Here is a 19,409-nt window from a genome sequence, read left to right as displayed (position 1 = left end):
ACATTTTACTTTTTAAAATACTTTTAAAAGCAGGGCCATGGAGGTTTCGGTTTTTCCCTTGTTGCAAATTCATGTTGTGGTTTTGGTTGGGTGTGGAGAGCGCATGTCCTCTGCTGGTGGCGCTGCTTGCGGTGGGCGGACTCTGCACTCCACGGCGACCACCTTTAGATTCTGAGACCGGAAGTGGAGGGTGAATAGGCCATGGCGGCCTTTTTTAAATTTAACGTTTCCTTTTTTGCTATCTAATCATTCTCATTGGTCTTCTGCTTCTTGGTGTCAACATCATCATCCTCATCATCTTCAGCTGTCTGCCCGTAGCTGCCTCAGCCTCCTCATCTTCATCCTCTTCCTCACCATCATTTTCTTCCTCCTCTTCTGCCTTCTCCCTTCTTCCTCTTCTTCATCTACCTCATTCCCCATTTTCCTCCCCTGCTCCCCATTTTCCTCATTAGTATTGCCATTAGCAGGTGCATCTCTTCCATTCTCTGCCTCCTGCACAACTTCCTTCATCTTTAAGTCCTTGGTGGTGTTCTCGGAGCTGGTATCCACAGTCGCGTCTGACATGGTAAACAAGCCGGTGATCCTATACAGCGGATTAAAAAAAAAAGTGAGAGTTCGAGGATTCTGGCAAAAATGTTGCCATAGTCTGCGGCGACTGAGGAGGCGTGTAGCGGAGGCTACAGCGAATTGAGGGGGAGACACAGGAACAATGCAAAGATGGCTTTTCAGAGCAGCCAGTGTTTTACAGTTTTAAATCAAACGGATAATCATATAACAAAATGAGAAACAAATGAAATTTACTTTTTTTAAAAAGATTTTACTTATTTATCTTTAGAGAGGAAGGGAAGGAGAGAAGGAGAGAAATATCAATGTGCGGTTGCCTCTCCTGAGTCCCCTGCCAGGAACTGGCCTGCAACCCAGGGCATGTGCCCTGACTGAGAATCGAAACCTCGATCGTTTGGTTCCTAGGCCCATGCTCAATCCACTGAGCTATGCCAGCCAGGGCTGAAATTTACTTTTAATCTCTAAGAATCACAATATGATTTATAACTCATTGTCGTATTTACAAAATGTTACCTATATTTTAGTGTATATTAAAAAGAAGTTACATATATAATTTCCTTTTCCTTTTTAATCCAAATAAATTATTCATATCTAGTTTGGATGGTTATAACATGGCATTTGAGTTCCATAAGTATTATCAGTACTACTTACAAGATCATTTGAAAACATACTTTGAAGTAAGTATGGCTTTTATATTAGTCTCTACCAGTATTATTGGCTGTATCATTTGATACGGTTTGTATCATTGGGAGAGAGAATTTTATTTTTTTGTTGATTGTTGCCAAAAAAACAGTTGACCCTTTATATTTCTTTCCTTTCTTAACAGTGAATTTGTGTCTCTAGAGGTAATCATATTTATGGCTAATATAATTAGACTCACCTTGAATTGGTAGACTAGTACCAGTCAGGTCAATGTTTCAGAGTTAGGGCATCGATTAATTACATGTATTGCCTACTTTAGGGTCAACCCCCAGTTAGAGAAGGTGACATCTGACCTCTTGTGACATGTTTGGCATTGAGATTTCTGAGATCTTCATCCTGTCGCTACAGACAGACATAAACCCAAACTGTAAGTCCTTTTTCTCTGTAGGTTGCAACCAGGTGCACATTACTTATTTATTTTTTTTAGCATTTTTTAAAAATATATTTTGTTTGTTTGTTTTTAGAAAGAGGGGAAGGGAATGAGAAAGAGTGGGAGAGAAACATCAGTGTGTGGTTGCCTCTCATGTGTCCCCTACTGGGGATCTGTCCTACAACCCAGGCATGTGCCCCGGCTGGGAATCGAACCAGCAACCCTTTGCTCAACAGGCCCGCACTCAATCCACTGAGCTACACCAGCCAGGACATTACTTATTTATTACAATTTAATTATGATATGATTTCTAGTAACTGTTCACCAAAGTTATAATTTTGTTTTGTCTCTCTGATAATTTCTGTTCCCTCATTAGACTTATTCTAGAGGAGGAAAAAGGCTGTTGCCTAAATTACTTCTTTGGAAATAAGTTTCTTTTTAATAAGTACCAGTTAATATTATGCTGTATATGTAATCCCAAGAATTCTTCACAGCATTACTAACTGCATTCTCACTTCAGTCTACATTGATTTATTCTTTTGTACATCTTCTTATGGTTGCAGATTGGCAGATACACTTTACCGTTGCTAGTTACCATTATTATGTTATTTCACATAATAACACTTTATAGAAGAACTAACTTCCAAATAACCATAATTCACAGTTCCTTAGTGCTTTTTTTCCCAGTATGCCATATTCTTATGGCACTCCTCTTGACTTGGATTGTGTAACTTGTTTTCATGTATGACATTTCTCCGCAGATCTGTGGTGGGGCGCGGTGGTCACTGTGGGAGAGTCAGGAGAGCTTTATGGAGAGATAGTGAATTAGTCCTCGCAAATTGGAAGAGGTTTGGTAGGGCTTTAAATGAAAGGTAATGAAAGGGCTAGGACCAGATTGGGAGGGTCTTTATACCAGCTTTGAGATTATGATCCTGTAGTTAGAAGGGAATAGTGAATGTGTTTGAAATATGGAAATGGTAAAACAGGCTTAATTTTTTTTCCTCCCCAAGTATATGGCAAATAAATTGAGTTTCTTGAGTCAGCGTGCTCTTTCCTCTTTTGGCCTGGTTTTAGCCTTTGTAATTTCCTGTCTGTACAGTGGCATTGCTTCCTAATTGGTCTTCCAGGCTCCTGGTCTTGCTAGTCAGTTTCTTCCTATCATTGATGTCAGAGATGTTTCTTTTAAAATGCCATTTTATTAAAAGTTCCATGATTGAAAGCCTTTTTCTGTTGCTGTGAAGTTCAGCTTCCCATCTAGGTGTTAATGCCTCGCCTTTCTCTTCAGTGTTTTGCACTGCAGGAGCAGTGGGCTCTCCCTCTGTCTGGGGTGCCTTTCTGGATCATCTGTAAGGCATGCTCTTCTTTCAAGGTAAATCTCCTAGATAGTTGTTCCTGACATCTTTCAGTCAACTTACGTTTCACATTTTATTAGTATTCTAATTTAAGTCTTACTGTGATCTTAAAATCCTCTTGATTTCCCCATGGAATGTGAGTGCACATACCTGAACAGGGCCTTTGTGCAGAGCCCTTCACTATTAGACCCTCATATATTTTCCTTTTTATGCCCTGCTTCTGCCCACTCAGACCTCCATATGATGAGACTATTCTCAATTAACTGGAGTGCTCTATTATTTTGATTATTTATTTTGTGTTTTTCCTTTATTAATGGACAAAACAGACATGCCCTTTCTTTTAAGAAGAGCCAACTGAAATTTCATTTCCTTTCAGACTCTGATTCACTTCTCAATATAATCAATCTCAGTCCCCTTACTCTTTGCTCATAACTTAACATATATAAAATTCAATTTTATTATTTATTATAGTCTCTTATAAACTTTTAAAAATCTTTTTGCTTCGTTTGCTGCTTGTGAACTTTTCAAGGGTACAGCATACATCTTTCCTATCTTTGGATCTCAGTGTGAAGCACAGTAGCTGGGACAAGGCATAGAAAAAGGTCTTTTAAATAAATATTCAGTTACATTAACTGAAGTAGCTGTTAGAGGCCATTGAGTCATTATTTTCTGACAAGCACTGTACTTTACATGATTCACCTCATTTAATTTTTACAGCAACTCCATGAGGTCTGTTGTCATTATGTTCATTTTCCTGATGAAGAAGGTAAAATTAATTGTCTAAAGCTTCACAGGTTGTCAAAGAACTGAAATTTGAATATAGGGTCTATCTGATGTCAGAGTCTAAGCTCTTAACCATTAAATGTTTTCTTTTGATTGTTAATGAATTTATATTTGTACACTTTGAAGTTTTAAAAACATTGTCTTCTACATGGTACTTACATATGATCTCATTTCACCCTAATAACTGTCTTTAAATTACCCTCACTTTATGGGTAAAGAATATGAGGATGTATGAATAAGTTATTTGTCCCAGGTTTATGTATTAGAATTAGGAAGAACCCAGTTCTTCAGTGTATATTCTAAATTTTTAAATAAATTTATTGATTAAGGTTCAGAGATGTTTAGGTTTTGAAGTTTATTAATTTTTGTTCAACACAATTTTAAAATACTTGTATCCCCTGGCTGGTGTAGCTCAGTGGATTGAGCATGGCCCCATGAGGCAAAGGGTTACCAGTTCAATTCCCAGTCAGGGCACATGCCTGGCCTGCAGGCCAGGTCCCCAGTAGGGGACACATGAGAGGCAACCACACATTGATCTTTCTCTCCCACTTTTTCTCCTTCCCTTTCCCTCTCTATAAAAATAAATAAATAAACAAACAAATAAATAAATAAAATACTTGTATATTATCCGTATATAAAGCACCTTGTGGCAGATCATTACTATTTTTAATTTTTTAATTGTAGTAAAATACAGCATGAAATTTACCATCTTAACCTGGTTTTAAGTGCACAGTTCAATTGTGCAGCCATCACTACTATCATCTCCTGAACTTTCTCAGTCCAGTAAAACAAACTCATCACCCCCAACCTTGGCAACCACAATCAACATTTTACTTTCTGTCTTTATAATTGTGACTAAGTGCCGTGTAGAAGTGGAATTATATAGTATTTGTCTTCTGTGACTGGCTTATTTCACTTAACATAATGCCCTCAAGATTTATCTATATCATGGCATATTCCAGGATTTTCTTCATTTTGAATATATACACCACATTCTACTTTTCCATTTATCTGTCACTTGGGTTGCTTTTCCTGTTGTGAATAAGTGTTGTTTTGAGCATGGGTGTACAAGTATCTGTTAGAGACCCTGCTTTCATTTTTTGGGGGTATATCCCCAGAATTACTGGATTATATGGTAATGCTATTTTTAATTTGTTAAGGAAGCACAATACTATTTTCCACATTTTACCTTTTCACCAGCAGTGTACAAATGTTTGAATTTCTCATTATCCCCATTTACACTTGTTTTCTGTTATTTTAATAGCAGCCACCCTAATGGGTGGGAGGTTGTATTTCATTGTGGTTTTGATTTGCATTTCCCTAATAATTAGTGATGTTGAGCATCTTTTCATGTGTTTATTTGTCATGCATAAATCTTCTTTGCAAACATGTCTGTTCAAGTCCTTTGTACAATCAAGTTGTTTATTACTGGGTTTTCTATATTTTCTGGATAATAATCTATTATCAAATATGTGATTTGCAAATATTTTCTTTCACTTAGTAGGTTGCCTTTTTACTAAGTTAACAGTATCTGTTAGTACAAAATTTTAAAATTTTCAGGAATTCCTATTTGTTTATTTTTTTCTTTTGCCTGTGCCTTTGGTGTCATATCCAAGAAATCATGGCCAAGTCTAGTGTTTGGTCCTATGTTGTCTTCTAAGTGTTTCATTGCTTTAGGTCTGACAGTTAGGTCTTTGATCCATGTTAATGTTAATTTTTTGTATATGATGTTATGTAAGGGTCCAGTTCTATTCTATTGCTCATGGATGTCCAATTGTTTTCCCAGCACAATTTGTTGAGAAGACTGTTCTCCATTGAGTGGTCTTGGCAGTGTTGTCAGAATCATTTGAATGTATGTAATATGTGCATTTCTGAGCTCTGTATTCTATTCCATAGGTCTATATATTTGTCTTAATGCTAGTACCACCTAGTTTTGATTATTATAGCTTTGGTAGTAGGTTTTGAAATTAGGAAGTGTAAGAATCTTCTAGTTTGGGGGGGGGGGGTTGTTTTTTCCCCCCCAAGACTGGTTATTTGGGATCTCTTTAGATTTACATAGGAATTTTAGGATGGGTTTTCTGTGTCTGAAAAAAAAGTTGGGATTTTGATGGTGATTTCATTGCATCTGTAGATCACTTTGGGTAATATTGGTATTTTAACTATTAATTATTCTAATTCATGAACATGTGATATCTTTCCATTTGTTTATATTTTTAATTTTTTTCAGCAGTGTTTTGTAGTTTTCATTGTATACATTTTCACCTTATTAATGCCTAAGTAGTTTATACTTTTTGCTATTGTAAATGAAATTATTTTCATATTTTCTGTTCAGATAGTTGATTGTGTATAGAAATGGAATTTGCCTTGGCCAGTATGACTCAGTTCCATAAACCAGAAGGTTGCAGGGTTTGCAACCTGGTCAGGGCACATACCTAGGTTATGAGTTTGGTCCCTGGTTTCAGCAGGTATGAGAGGCAGCCAATTAATGTTTCTCTCTCCGCCCTCTTCTCCTTCTTAAATCAGTGAGCGTGTTCTTAGGCGAGGCTAAAAAACAAACAAACAGATAAGAAAGAAAGAGAGAGAGAGAGAGTGTGTGTGTGTGTGTGTGTGTGTGTGTGTGTGTGTTTTTTTTTTTTTTTTAAGATAAAGATGTCCTGGCTGGTGTGGCTCAATGGATTGAGTGCCTGCATGCAAACCAAAGGGTTGCTTGTTCGATTCCCAGTTACGGCACATATTTGAGTTGCAGGCCAGGTCCCCAGTAGAGGGCATGCAAGAGTTAAACATACATTGATGTTTCTCTCTGTTTATTTCTCCCTCCCTTCCACTTGTCTATAAATAAATAAGTAAGTAAATAAAAATAATAGATGGAACTGATTTCTGTGTATCAACTTGGTATCCTGCTACTTTTCTGGATTTACTTGTCAGTTACAACAGCTTTTTTGTGAAGTTTTCCGAATTTTCTGCATATAAATAAGGTAATATTATTTGCACAGATAATTTTACCTCTTCCTCTCCAATTTGAATGCCTTTTATATTTTCTTGTCTAATTGCACTGGCTAGAAGTTTAATATTGTGTTGAATAGAAGTGGTGAAAGTTGCCTTTTTTTCTGAGCTTAGAGGAAAAGTTTTGTCTTAAAATATGTTGTTCATTTTGGGTTTTTCATATATGGCTTATATTATGGTGAGGTAGTTTCATTCTGTACCTAATTTGTGGAGTTTTTTAAATCATGAAAGCTTCTTGAATCTTGTTAAATGCTTTTTTGTATCTGTTGAGATTGATCATGATTTTTTATGTTTTATTAATGTGGTCTATCACATTTATTGATTTGTATAGGTAGAAACAGCCTTGCATCTATAAACCATCCAGGATAGAGCATTATGGTTGAAGGTTTTTTTTTTTAATTTCTAAAAGTATTATAACCATATTGCCAGATATTTAAAAAATTGAAAGCAGCTGTGGTGGCTGTGGCTCAGGTGGTTGGACAAGGTCCCACAAACCACAAACTGTGAGGTCACCAGTTCTATTCCCAGTCAGGGCACATGCCTGGGTTCTGGACTCTATGCTCCATCCCTGGTCAGAGTGCTTGTAGAAGGCAACCAATCAGTGTTTCTCTCTTATTGATGTTTCTCTCTCTTCCTTTCTTTCTCCCTTCTCCTCTCTGATATGATATGATATGATATGATATGATATGATAAAATATAATATAATATAATATAATATAATATAATATAATATAATATAATATAATATAATATAATGATAAAATATAATAAAAATACACAATAAAAATTATAAAATAGAAAGCAGAAAATAATTGCCTGTAATTTTTCTACCCAAACTCAAGTAAGGGACCCGTTTTAATTTATTTTTGGCCATTTTTCATGCTTGTCTATTTCTCTCATTATTTAGCCTTTTTTCCATGTTGTTACATGGTCACCATAAATTACCATTGGTAATTGCTGCATGATAGTCTTCTGTTGAGAGTTTTCATTAATATACTTTGGGAGAGAGGAGGGATGAGAGAAGCAAGACAAACATTTATTGTAAGCTTTACATTATAATCTTTTTACCTTAAAATAACTGCATGTGTTGACACTGAGTTTTACTTTACAAAAGTGGACATGGGGATGCAAAGAGGTTTGGTAAGTTGTCCAGAATCTTACAGCTAGTAAGTTGGAGAGCTAGTGTTTGAACCGATATTTATTATACAAATATCCAGTAATACAAATAATTAGGTAAAAGCTGAATAAATGGTAATTAATGCAGGAACCATTCACTTAGAACACATTAAGAGCTGGGCACTGGGCTGAGCTCTGTATGTTTATTACATCATTTAGCTTTCATTACAACTCTATAGGTACCTGTTATCATTTGCTTTTCTTTATCACCATTTTGCTACTGTTATATTCTTGAATAACTTCTGTATTTCCATTTTTTTCACTGTGTTCAGTGATGTTGCATTGTAGTCTTTCCCCATGCTTTGAATTACTTCCTTATGATGTACATTCAGGTTGTCTCCAGTTTTCCCTCTACCTCAAATAACTAAGCATTGCTCCAGTTTTTTACTACCACGATAATAATTTTATTTTTTATCTATATGAGGAATTCATTAGTGTGTATATCCAGGAACATATTTCTCATCGATTATAGAATATCTGTACACTTCATTTCACTGGATTTTCAAGAGAGGACACTACACTCTACATGTTCATTAGCAGTGAACCAGGATTCAGTTTCCCCATGCATCTGCATGTATTTGACATTGTTCACTTGCACAAATGTCACTCAGATATTGCAGTTTGCATTTCTGCAGTAATGAGTTTTAGGCAGCTACTGGTGTTCCTAGATGATTTGGGGCTTGCTTTTCTGTGGATACCTGTTTTTGTCCTTTGCCCATCTTCCCACTGGAGTTGTTTTCTTTTTCTGTTGATTTGCAGAAGCTCTTGTTACTCTAGACATTAAGTCCCTGATATACTTTATGCTTTGTAAAACATGTTCTCTCATACTATCATCTGTTTGTTGAACAGAAATTTTTTATTTCAATTCAGTCTTTTATGCTAATGTTTGTGCTTTTGAAATTGTATTTAAGGAATCCTTTTAAGGTCACAAGAATATTCCCAAATATTTTCTTTTATTAATTATAATTTTACCTTTCACAATTAAATCTTCAGTTCATCTGTAGTTCTTTTTTTTTATGTGGTGGTAGGAAGTAATCCAGTGTTTTTCTCCATAATGAGTCTGCTTTCTTCTTTAAAATTTAAACTTTAAAGCTACAAACTCCTGTGGGAGATATTTTAGGGTCCCTCATGGCATGCAGTATAGTTTAATTATGTATTAGCAGTGCCCAATTTGTTTACCCTCAGCCTCTGAAACCTCTTCCCATCACTGTGTAAGCTATATAGGTAAGGGTCTTTTTCTGTTTTGTGTATTGGTATTTGCCAAGTACCAAAAAGTAGTGACTGGTATATGACATTTAGTCAACAATCTACAATAATATTTGTTGAATGTTGCATGGATGTAGACTCTTTTTCTGCTCTTGTGAACTAGTCTCTTTATAAGTTTCACTCTAATGGGATCATGGTATAGTCCCTCATGATCACAACCCAAAATCTGTGGTTTTTGTTAAATCACTAAGGCCTCCTTTCCTGGTGGGCCTCAACTATAGTGTTTATCTCCCTGGCCCCCCTTGAGGTTTTAAAGCTCTACTTAATTTCTGAGACTCTAGGTTGTGTCTTTCAGCACAGGCAGATGCCCCTAAATTAAATGATTTTTTTTAAGTGTTTGGTTTGGTTTTTGTAATTTTCAGTGGAAGGATTGATCTAAATAAGCTAATCAACCACTAATGATAGCAGAACTGTTTCTATGTAAACATGTGTATGAATACACACACACAATTTTAAATTTTGTCCTTACTATTTTTAACAATATACTGTGAGCATTTTCTCACGTTACTTTTTTAAACATTAATTTTATTAAATGTATTCTGTGGGATATATATATATATATATATATATATATATATATATATATATATATATATATAAAACTTATTTTTATATCCATAACTTATTTTACTGTTATGGACATTTAGATCTTTTTTTGCCCTATACAGTTTTGTGATGTGAGGAATATTTTTCTACATAAATCTGTGTACCATCCCAGATATTTCCAAAGAAGTAGAATTACTGAGTCAAATGATAGGGTCATCTATAAGGTGTTGATATATAACTGAAAAGTACTTTCTAGAAAGTGTTTTCAGTAACACTGTGTTGAGAGTGGCTGTCTTAATGCATTTTTATCAGCATTGAGAATGATTTTAAATATCTTGCTTGCTTCACTGGCAAAATAATTTTCTGAGTTCTTTTAGTTTTGCATTTTAAGGATGTAAGCTCTGTCATATTATGATAAATTTTTTTTATTGTTTGCTGTTGATTTGAAGAATTTAATTGATGGTTATTTCTCCAGAGGCTTTGAAAAAATGGGTTTGTAATGCTTATGTCATGGAGAAATTCCACATTTCTTACCCAAGTCATATATTTTAAATCTTCTCTGGGTTTTTCCTATACTATTTATTCAGAATGTGCTCCGATATCAAGAGATTAGATCTGTATTCACTTAAATTTTTATTTCAAATTTTATGATTCTGATGTTTTTGGTTGAGTCTTTTTTTCAGCTCGAGTCAGTTTACCAGGGCCAGTTGGGAGCCAAGGGTACTGAAATTATGGGGCAGTACTAACCTTATCCAAGTCCTCTAGACACTTAACTTTGTTCTATTTCCATCACAGTGGTGGCCTCTGGATTCCATGATAGTGTGAAGCTGTTTGTCAGGACAAGAGGACAGTACGAGTGCTCATTATGTTTTCTAGTTAGTCGAAAACATCATTGCATTTTGTGGTGGTTTCTTCTCCCCCAGGATATGATTGTAATTACGGTTTTCTTATTGGTGTGCTCACCTCCCGAAATGTTCATAGCAAACAGTGTGACACACAATTCTGAGAATGAATCATCATTATAAGGGTTAGAGATAGACAGTTACTTTTAGAAAATTATGGCTGAAATTTCTTACTTTGGTAAAAAACGTGAAATCCGCAATAGGTGTTACCATTAGCTATATGTTTTTTGTCTTAGAACATGCTGAGTTATCTCACGGGACATGAAACAAATTAGGATTTTGCAGTCTGTTGCTTGGATACACTCTAGTGCTCTGCAGCAGTTGGGAAGTGTTATCTTGGGGGAGATATAGGGAAAATTACAGGAAAGGAAATGGATGGAATGGGAGAAAATTAAAAAGTCAAAGAAAAGGTCAGAAATTGTATATAACATTTGAAATAATAGATATTTACACACCATTCATGATTTATACTAAGTGAAATTAAAATAGAGTAACAGGCCACTGTAAATGCATGCATCTCAAATCCAAATAGCTATTTTTGCCTCTTTATTTGAAGAAGAAAAGTCCCTGAGTAGGCATCCTGTAAAAATAAAAAGAAATCTGGAGTGACCTTAACGTGATTTATTAGCACAAAAGTATTTGTACTTGCAGAAAACCTTCCTATTTAATGACCAGAGGAAAGAAATAGTGGATTTGGGACCCTTTGTTTTATTTAAGGTATCAAATAAATTACTCATTTCTTCAGAATTTATTTGTGATTTACTCAGATATACTTAGCCTGCAATACACAGTAAAAGGACATTACTTCTCAGTAACCTCTAGAGCCCTCTGGCTCATTTCTACATTTTAAGAAAATTGATAAGAATCAATATATTTTCTAAAAGTGTAGAAGAGTAGGGGAAAAGTAGGAATTCTTCAAGTTTAGGCATTACTTTATGAGCTTGTGTTTGTTGACACTTGACACTTTGTGTTTTCTGTCACAGTAAGTATTGAACCAGGCAATTTACATTGCTCATATAAGGTTTGGATTTATTGTGTAGACCAGAGATCCCCAACCTTTGTGGCACAAGGGACCATTTTCGTGAAAGACCATTTTTCCATGGACAGGGGGTGGGGGCTTTGGTTTCAGGACGATTCAAGCACATTACATTCAAGCTCACCTCCGGCTGTGCAGCCCAGTCCTAACATGCCTGTACCAGTACCAGTCTGTGGTCTGGAGGTTGGGAACCCCCGGCATAGACCATGCACACATAAAGAAACCTGGCACATCAGCTGTGTAGATAAGTATGTTTTTAACCCTTTGTCATACGTAACGTCTTCTTGCGAATTCATTGTTTCCTGTTTTGTTTTATTACTCTTACAATTTATAATCTTAATTTTGTGTTGAAATCTACCTTTTGCTTTGTTCCATTTACAGTTTGCCCCCCAAAGAGCTGATACTTTGTTCTAATTCTTATTTTGTAATATATTTATACAAGTCATTCAAAATTTAAATGTATATGTATGTAAATTTACATGTAAATTATATACATATAAGTTAGCTATTCAGTTATTCCACTGTCACTTGCTAAATATTGTTACATTTTTCTCTCTCTTTTTTTTGTTGTGTTGAAAGTTTCTGTACATACTTCTATTACCTTTCCCAGTCTCCTGCTTTGCAAAATTGGGGACCTACCTGAGACTTGGGGGGCTTCCTAAGCCATCGAGGCAGGAGGGCACCCATAGGTCTTGGGGAGGCTCCTCGGGAAGCTCTGGGAGATCTGCCATGCACCAAGTCACTGCCTGCCCCCAGAGCCACCTGCATCTATACTTTCCCTTCCTTATTAATTCTTATCTTTTACATTTATATTCTTGTGTATTTGGACCCATTTTTAGATATTCTGACCTTTTGTATTGTTCTTTTCTTTGAATTTTTGTGACCTGCATTGTTTTTAAATTGTTGGTATTGCCACCTATAACCAATTTCATACTAGCTTTATTATTGTCATTTTCTAACAGTGTTATATCATAATTTTTATTGGGCAGAATTATTCATTACTCTTTTTTTTCTTTTAAACATTTTTACGATAGCATCTGTTTGATTTTTGGATGCTTTTTAAGTTCATAAAATCACATTTTTAGAGATCCTGAATTGGTTTCTGGGACAGAAAAATGTGGAAAAACTGGTGAAAGCCTAAATAGAGTCCATAGTTTAAAATACTGAAGTACAAGATATACCTTGTTTTATTGCACTTCGCTTTATTGTGCTGAACAGATGCTGCAATGTTTACAAATGAGAGGCAAGACCAACCTTCGCCAAAAAGATTATGACTTGTTTTTATTTGCAGTAGTCTGGAACCATGCTCCCAAAATCTTCAAGGTATACCAGTGTACTAGAATCAGTTAATAAATTAAGGAATGTTTGGATGTTAACTCAATACTGTAGTGATCATTCTGCAGTATATATAATTTTTGAATCACTATGCTGTGTACTTGAAACTAATATAATGTATGTATATTATATCTCAAGTAAATTTTTTAAAAAGAAATTTAAAAATTTTTTCAAGATTTCATTTATTTTTAGAGAGAGGGGGAGGGAGGGAGAAAGAGAGGGAGAGAAACATCAGTGTGTGGTTGCCTCTCATACCTCATGTTCATGAGGAAGGATTGTTCCTGGGACCTGGCCCGCAACCTGGGCATGTGCCCTGACTGGGAATCCAACCTGCAACCCTTTGGTTCTCAGGCCAGCACTTAAGCCACTGGGCCACATAAGCCAGAGCTAAAGAAAATTTTAAAAAATGATATTTTATTGATTATGCTATTACTGTTGTTCTGATCCCCCGTTTGTCTCCATCCACCCAACACACCCTACTCCCTCATGCAGTCCCCCCACCATTTTTCTTGTCCATGGGTCATGTGTGTAAGTTTTTTGGGTATTCCATATCCTTTACTGTGCTTTACATCACTATGACTATTCTGTAACTACCTATTTGTGCTTCTTAATTCCCTTAACCTCTTCACCCCTACTCTCCCTCCCATCTGACAGCCTTCTGGTATTTAACTTCTTTTCTCTTGCTTTTAAGAGTCTCTTTATTTTTAACCTTTGGCCTTTTAATAATGATGTATCTTGGAGTGGACATCTTTGCATCCATTATAATTGGTACTCTTTGTGCTGCCTGGACTTGTGATTCTTTTTTCTTCTTGTTCTATGTGGTTGTTTTTTGGTTCCTTATGTTTCAAATCATTGATTTGAATCTTGGTTTCATCCATTCTGCTGCTGTTTCCCTGTAAATTGTTCTTTATTTCAATTAGTGTATCCTCCATTTCCGACTGGATCTTTTTTATACTGCTGAGGTCCTCATTAACTTCCTTGACCATCCTTATAAACTATTTTGAACTCTGCATCTGATAGATTGCTTATCTACATTTTGTTTAGTTCTTTTTCTGGAGTTTTGTTCTGTTCTTTGATTTGGGCCATATTTCTTTGTCTCCTCATTTTGGCAGCCTCCTTGTATTTGTTTCTGTGTCTTAGGTTGATCTGCTGCAACTCTCTGTCTTGGTAGTGTGGCCTAACGTAGTAGGTGCCCTGTATGGTACAGCCTCCTTTATCACCCAAGCTGGGTACTCGAGGTATACCCTTTGTGTGGGATGAGTAAACTCTCCTCTTGTAGTTGAGCTTTGGTTGCTGTTGGCAAATCAGTGGGATGGATTTACCCAGGCCAACTAGCTGCAAGGACTAACTGTGGCCACTTAAACCACCGACCTCTGACCTCTGTGGAGGATCAGCTGTTCAGGGGCAGGGTGGTGGTGCTCCATCATGGTCTGTAGCTGTCCACTGGGTATGTTGGCCCTGGGATTTCCCTGGGTAGTGCAGGCCAAGGTCAGCTTCCACCTGTGTTTTGCTTGTGGCACCCTACCTGAGCTGTACGGCAGTCTGAGATGTCTACTACTTGAGCTGGGCTTGGAGATTCCCAGATGAAACCAAGTTGTGACTCTAATCTGTCTGCTATTAGGGCTCACTGAAGCCAGCTCTTGTTTGGTAGGATTTAGGACTTTGTGTGAAGCAGGAGCCAAGACAAGCCATTCGTATGGAAAAGCAGCTTGGGTTGGCCTCCTTGGGTTGAGTTGGGTAGAGCCTCTTTGGATCTTCAAGGTGGCTCACATAGTGTTAGCCAGGAGTTTCAGATATGGCACCAGCCTACCAGCTCTCTGGGGGGATAGCTCAGCAAAGGGGTAATGGCCTCTGCTCAGCCCAGTGCCAGATACTTCAGTCTCCCCCTATATGCCACTAATGCCCTTCAAGCTGTCACCTCTGTGCTGGAGCTCAGAGGGAGGGAGTCTGAGTAGGTGAGTATGTACGTGTGGGGGTTCCCCAAGAGAAACTGTAGGGTTCAAGCAGCCTCCTCCACTGACTTAATCCCTCCCCACTGGTTACACATCAGAAGTTGTGGAGACTTACCTTCCTGGCACTGGAATTCTGGGCTGGGGGGCCTGGTGTGGTTCTGGGACTTCTTGCTCCCAAGATACCTTCTTGAATTTTTAGCCACATGGGTGTGGGGCCCAATCTAGATGGATATGGTTTCTTCCATTCCTAGGTCTCAGACTTCCATTCAAGTCTATTTCTGACATTCCTGAATGATGGTTGTTCTATATTTTAGTTGTAATTTTGATGTGGTTGTGTGAAGAGGCAAGCCATGTCTGCCTATGTCATCATCTTGACTGGAAGCCTAAAAAGAAATTTTGATAATTGTATTATTTTATGTGAGATTCTAACATTAGAAGCTGGGTAAAGGTTATATGCAAATTTTAACTATTTTTGCAACCCTTCTGCAAGTGCAAAATGAATTTGAAATGAAAGATTTTATAAGATGCATTGAAATTTTCTAATACTCATGTATATTCAAGCCTCTGTAATTTGTCTTCTGCTCACACTGGTGGCACATTTCCTGGCTGCAACTGCAGATAGGGTCAGCAAATAGGTCCTGTGATTGGAAGGCCTTAAAGGGAGGTAAATAGTGTCTATTAAAAAAAAACTAAATGCAAATGTAACATATTTAAAGTAATGTATGCATGTTCTTAGTTTCTAGGTAACACTTTTTAATGCACATTAGATAACTTAACACTTTAATTTTCCTAACCTCAGACTTTTCATTCAGAAAGCGAAATCCCCGTGTCTGAGCTGTTACATTCCCAGACTATAACATTCCCAGACTGTAACAGTACTAGGAGGAAGCACTATTTGGCATTAATGGAGTCATCATGTTCTATATAGAACCAATCCTTCATCCATATCCTCTGCTGATCATCCTGTCCCTGTGAAAAGGGCTGCCTGAGTCCATCCCAAATCCCTCCCTCATGAACATTTTTGTGGCTATTGAAGAGCAATAATCTATAATAAATGCCTTTAGCTGACTTCAGCTCTCTTTGAACTAAGGAAGTTGAGCCCAATGTGCTATTACTAAGGGGAAAGGAAAGCTCTTTCTTTACTGTGTCTTGACACCAAACTGTAAAGATGTTGGTGTGCACAGAAGCTAAGAAGACCATCTATGTGGTTAAATTCAGTAGATTAAAATATGACAAGGAATACTAGAATGTAGTGCTATTTTTGTTTTCATTTTTAAAAAAATGCAGCAAACTGGGACTGAAAAGGAATTGGCTTAATAAAAGATAGCTACCAATACCCTGTAGCCAGCATCATATTTGTATTTATATTTATCAGTTTATGTTGGTCAATAATAACCTTTGGCAAGTGTCATGTTTAATGCTTGAACTATTGTAAGAATCCCTTCCATATCTGAAATGATACACACTATTACCTCGGGTGTACATTGTACTAGAAGACCTCATCAGTACAATAAGGATAAGTTTAATAGACTCACTTAGACAACAGTCTTAAATTAAACAAACAAAACTAATCAGTCAGTTTTAATGAGGTTTCTGAATAGGTATCAGCAACCACCAACCAGAAAATATTAAATCCCTTTTTCAAAATGGATCAAAAAACTGTAGTACATTTACACAATGCAATTCTATGCATCAGAAAGAAAGAAGGAGCTCCTACCCTTTGCAACAGCATGGATGGAACTGGAAAGCATTATGAGGAGTGAAATAAGCTAGGTGTTGAAAGACAAATACCATATAATCTCACCTTTAACAGGCACCTCATCAACAAAACAAACAAGCAAGCAAAATGTAGCCAAAGACACTAAATAGAGAACAGGCTGACAATGACTAGAGGAGAGAGGGGAGGGAATTTCAGGGGAAAAAGGGAAGGGTTTGCAGGAACTAGTATAAAGGACACATGGACAAAAAGGGGGGCTGGTGGAAGTGGGAGGGAGGACAGGAGGGCTGGGGATGTGGACTTGGGATAGGAGTACAAGGCAGAAAACTGTACTTGAACAGCAATTAAAATAAAGACAAACTAGTAAAATAAATAAATAAAACTGGCATTATACAATAAAAAAAATACCACCTATAAAAACCCAAAAGACATGTAAGAATTTTATGGAGAAAAATATTATAAAACTTTATTAAGGACATAGAGGAACATACAAATAAATGAGTAGATATACCAAGTTCATCAGTGGAAAGACTTAATTTTGTGATGCTTGTTCTCAGATTAATCAAAATTTCAGCAGTGTTTTTTTATGGATAGTGGAAAACTGATGCTAAAATACTTTTGGGTGACTAAAAGGCCAAGAAGAGCCAAGATGAGTTTGAAACGGAGGGGAACTACCTAAGATTGGAAAACTTACGTGGGAGAAAGGAACTTGTCATACACTGCGGGAGTGATGATGGTAAATGGTCATTACTTTTAAAAATAAAACTAATCTTTAGCTAATAGATACATCAACAAAATCTTGATGGGCATATTGTGAACAGTTCCTGGAATATACCTCTTAAGCTCTTGTACATATACAGAGATTATTATATAATGTTTTCCAGAAGTGTTTCTCATTTAATACAATGAGATCTTCCCACTGATTTTCTTTTTTAAAAAATTGAGGTATAATTGACAAATAACCTTATATTAATTTCATGTGTACAATGTAACAACTCAATATTTGTATGTATTGCAAAATGATCACCACAATAAATCTGACATTCATTACCATACTTGGTTTTTGTGATGACGAATTTTAAAATCTTATTAGTAACTTTGAAATACCCAATATGGTATTATAATCTATGGTCACCATGCTGTATGTTACATCCCTATGACTTAATTTTAGAGCTGAAAGTCTGCACCTTTGACACCTGTTTTCGCCCTTCACCTCCTTACTTTTGGAAATGACCAGTCTGTTTTCTATATGTGTGAATTTCAGTCTCCCCTCCCCTCCCCTCCCCTCCGCTCCCTATTCTCCCACCTCCCTCCCTCCCTTCCTTCCTTGAGGGTTCCACATATGCGTAAGTGAGAACATATGGTATTTGTCTCTCTCTGTCTGACTTACTTCACTATAATTCCCTCTATCAGGGATATCCAACCTTTTGGCATCTCTGGGCCATGCTGGAAGAAGAGTTGTCTTGGGCCACATATTAAATACATTGTGACATGTACATAGTCACAAAAAATCTTTGGTTTTAATTTGCATTTCTCTGATGATTATTGATGTTGAAAAATCTTTTCATTTCTCTTGTTGACCTTTTTTAAATGCTGCCTTTGGAAAAATATCTATTATTCATATCTTCTTCCATTTTAAAAACAAGATTTTTGAAAAGCTGTTGAGTTGTATGAATTCTTTATTTATTTCAGATCCTAGCTCCAGTATCATGATTTTTTAAAAACATAACGTGTTAGAGCTATGGCATCGAGGCATCTATAATACTGCTTCATTTCTTTAATGATTATATAACAACCCTTGATACAGTTATCTTATAAATTAGCCAATCCCCTAAAATGTATATTGAGATTGTTTTTAATGTTTTCTTGCTGGCAACAATGTCAAAATGAATTTTCTCTTGTCCGTTATTTCACGCATACATAACTATATCTAAAAGCGGAATTGTGGTACTACCACACATGCCTCTGCAGTACTGATTTAAATCTCACCAGTGATGTGTTTTCCCTCTGAGCCCAATCCACCAGTGGTGCAGTGTGTCAGACTTTCTGTCTTTAGGAATCTGACAGATACAAAATGTTATTTTGTGGTTTTTCTTAGGTCTTTTGTTATACGTTAAAGTATATTTCCCAGCCCTGACTGGTTGGCTCAGTTGGTGGGAGCATCATCCCATGTACCAAGAGGTTGGAGGGTTCAGTCCCCAGTTGAGGTGTGTATAGGAGGGAGTCAATCGACATTTCTTTCTCTGTCTCTCCTCCTCTCCCTCCCTCTCTTCTTACCCTCCTTATCCTCTCCTCTTCCTTTCTCTAAAATCAATAAACATATTCTCGATGAGGATTTAAAATTGTATTTCCCAGCTCATCATTTGTATTTTAATTTTGCTTGTGTTTTTTTGCTATGTAGAAATTGCTGATTTTGTGGTAAATTTTTAATCTTTTATCATATCTCCTTGGCGTTTCTTATAAACTTGGGGAGGTTTTCTCACACCATGATTACTCTTCAGTCTTTCCCTTCTAATAATTTTTGGTTTTGTTTTTAATATTTCATTTTGATCTCTTCAGTATTTATTTGTTGGTACAGACTAGGACTACATCTCTATTTTTTTAAAAATTAGCTCGACCAAGGTCCCAGTGAGATGAATGGATTAATCAGTCTTTTACCTGCTAACTTAAAATGCTGTCTTTATTATAATCTTAATGTGTATATG

General features: G+C 36.5%; 1 protein-coding gene and 1 pseudogene across 12 annotated transcripts in view; one reads left to right on the top strand and one right to left on the bottom strand.

Annotated features, from left to right (window-relative positions):
* The window catches only part of ZMYND11 (zinc finger MYND-type containing 11), a 147,460-nt gene that overhangs the window by 69,782 nt on the left and 58,269 nt on the right, over positions 1-19,409 (top strand). Inside the window, exon 2 of one of the 12 annotated variants that reach the window (XM_037156340.2) lies at positions 1,526-1,633. The exons of the other annotated variants lie outside the window; for them this stretch is intronic. The gene's annotated coding sequence lies outside the window, so the exon portion shown is untranslated. The remainder of the gene's footprint in view (positions 1-1,525; positions 1,634-19,409) is intronic. 12 annotated transcript variants of the gene reach the window in all.
* Positions 243-564, bottom strand: LOC119057569 (prothymosin alpha-like; annotated as a pseudogene).

The sequence above is a fragment of the Artibeus jamaicensis genome, unplaced genomic scaffold, assembly GCF_021234435.1.
Source record: "Artibeus jamaicensis isolate MK-2021 breed Jamaican fruit bat unplaced genomic scaffold, CSHL_Jam_final contig_426, whole genome shotgun sequence".
Lineage (NCBI taxonomy): Eukaryota > Metazoa > Chordata > Mammalia > Chiroptera > Phyllostomidae > Artibeus > Artibeus jamaicensis.
Note: the sequence above shows the minus strand (reverse complement) of the source record. Positions and strands in the feature narration are given on the sequence as shown.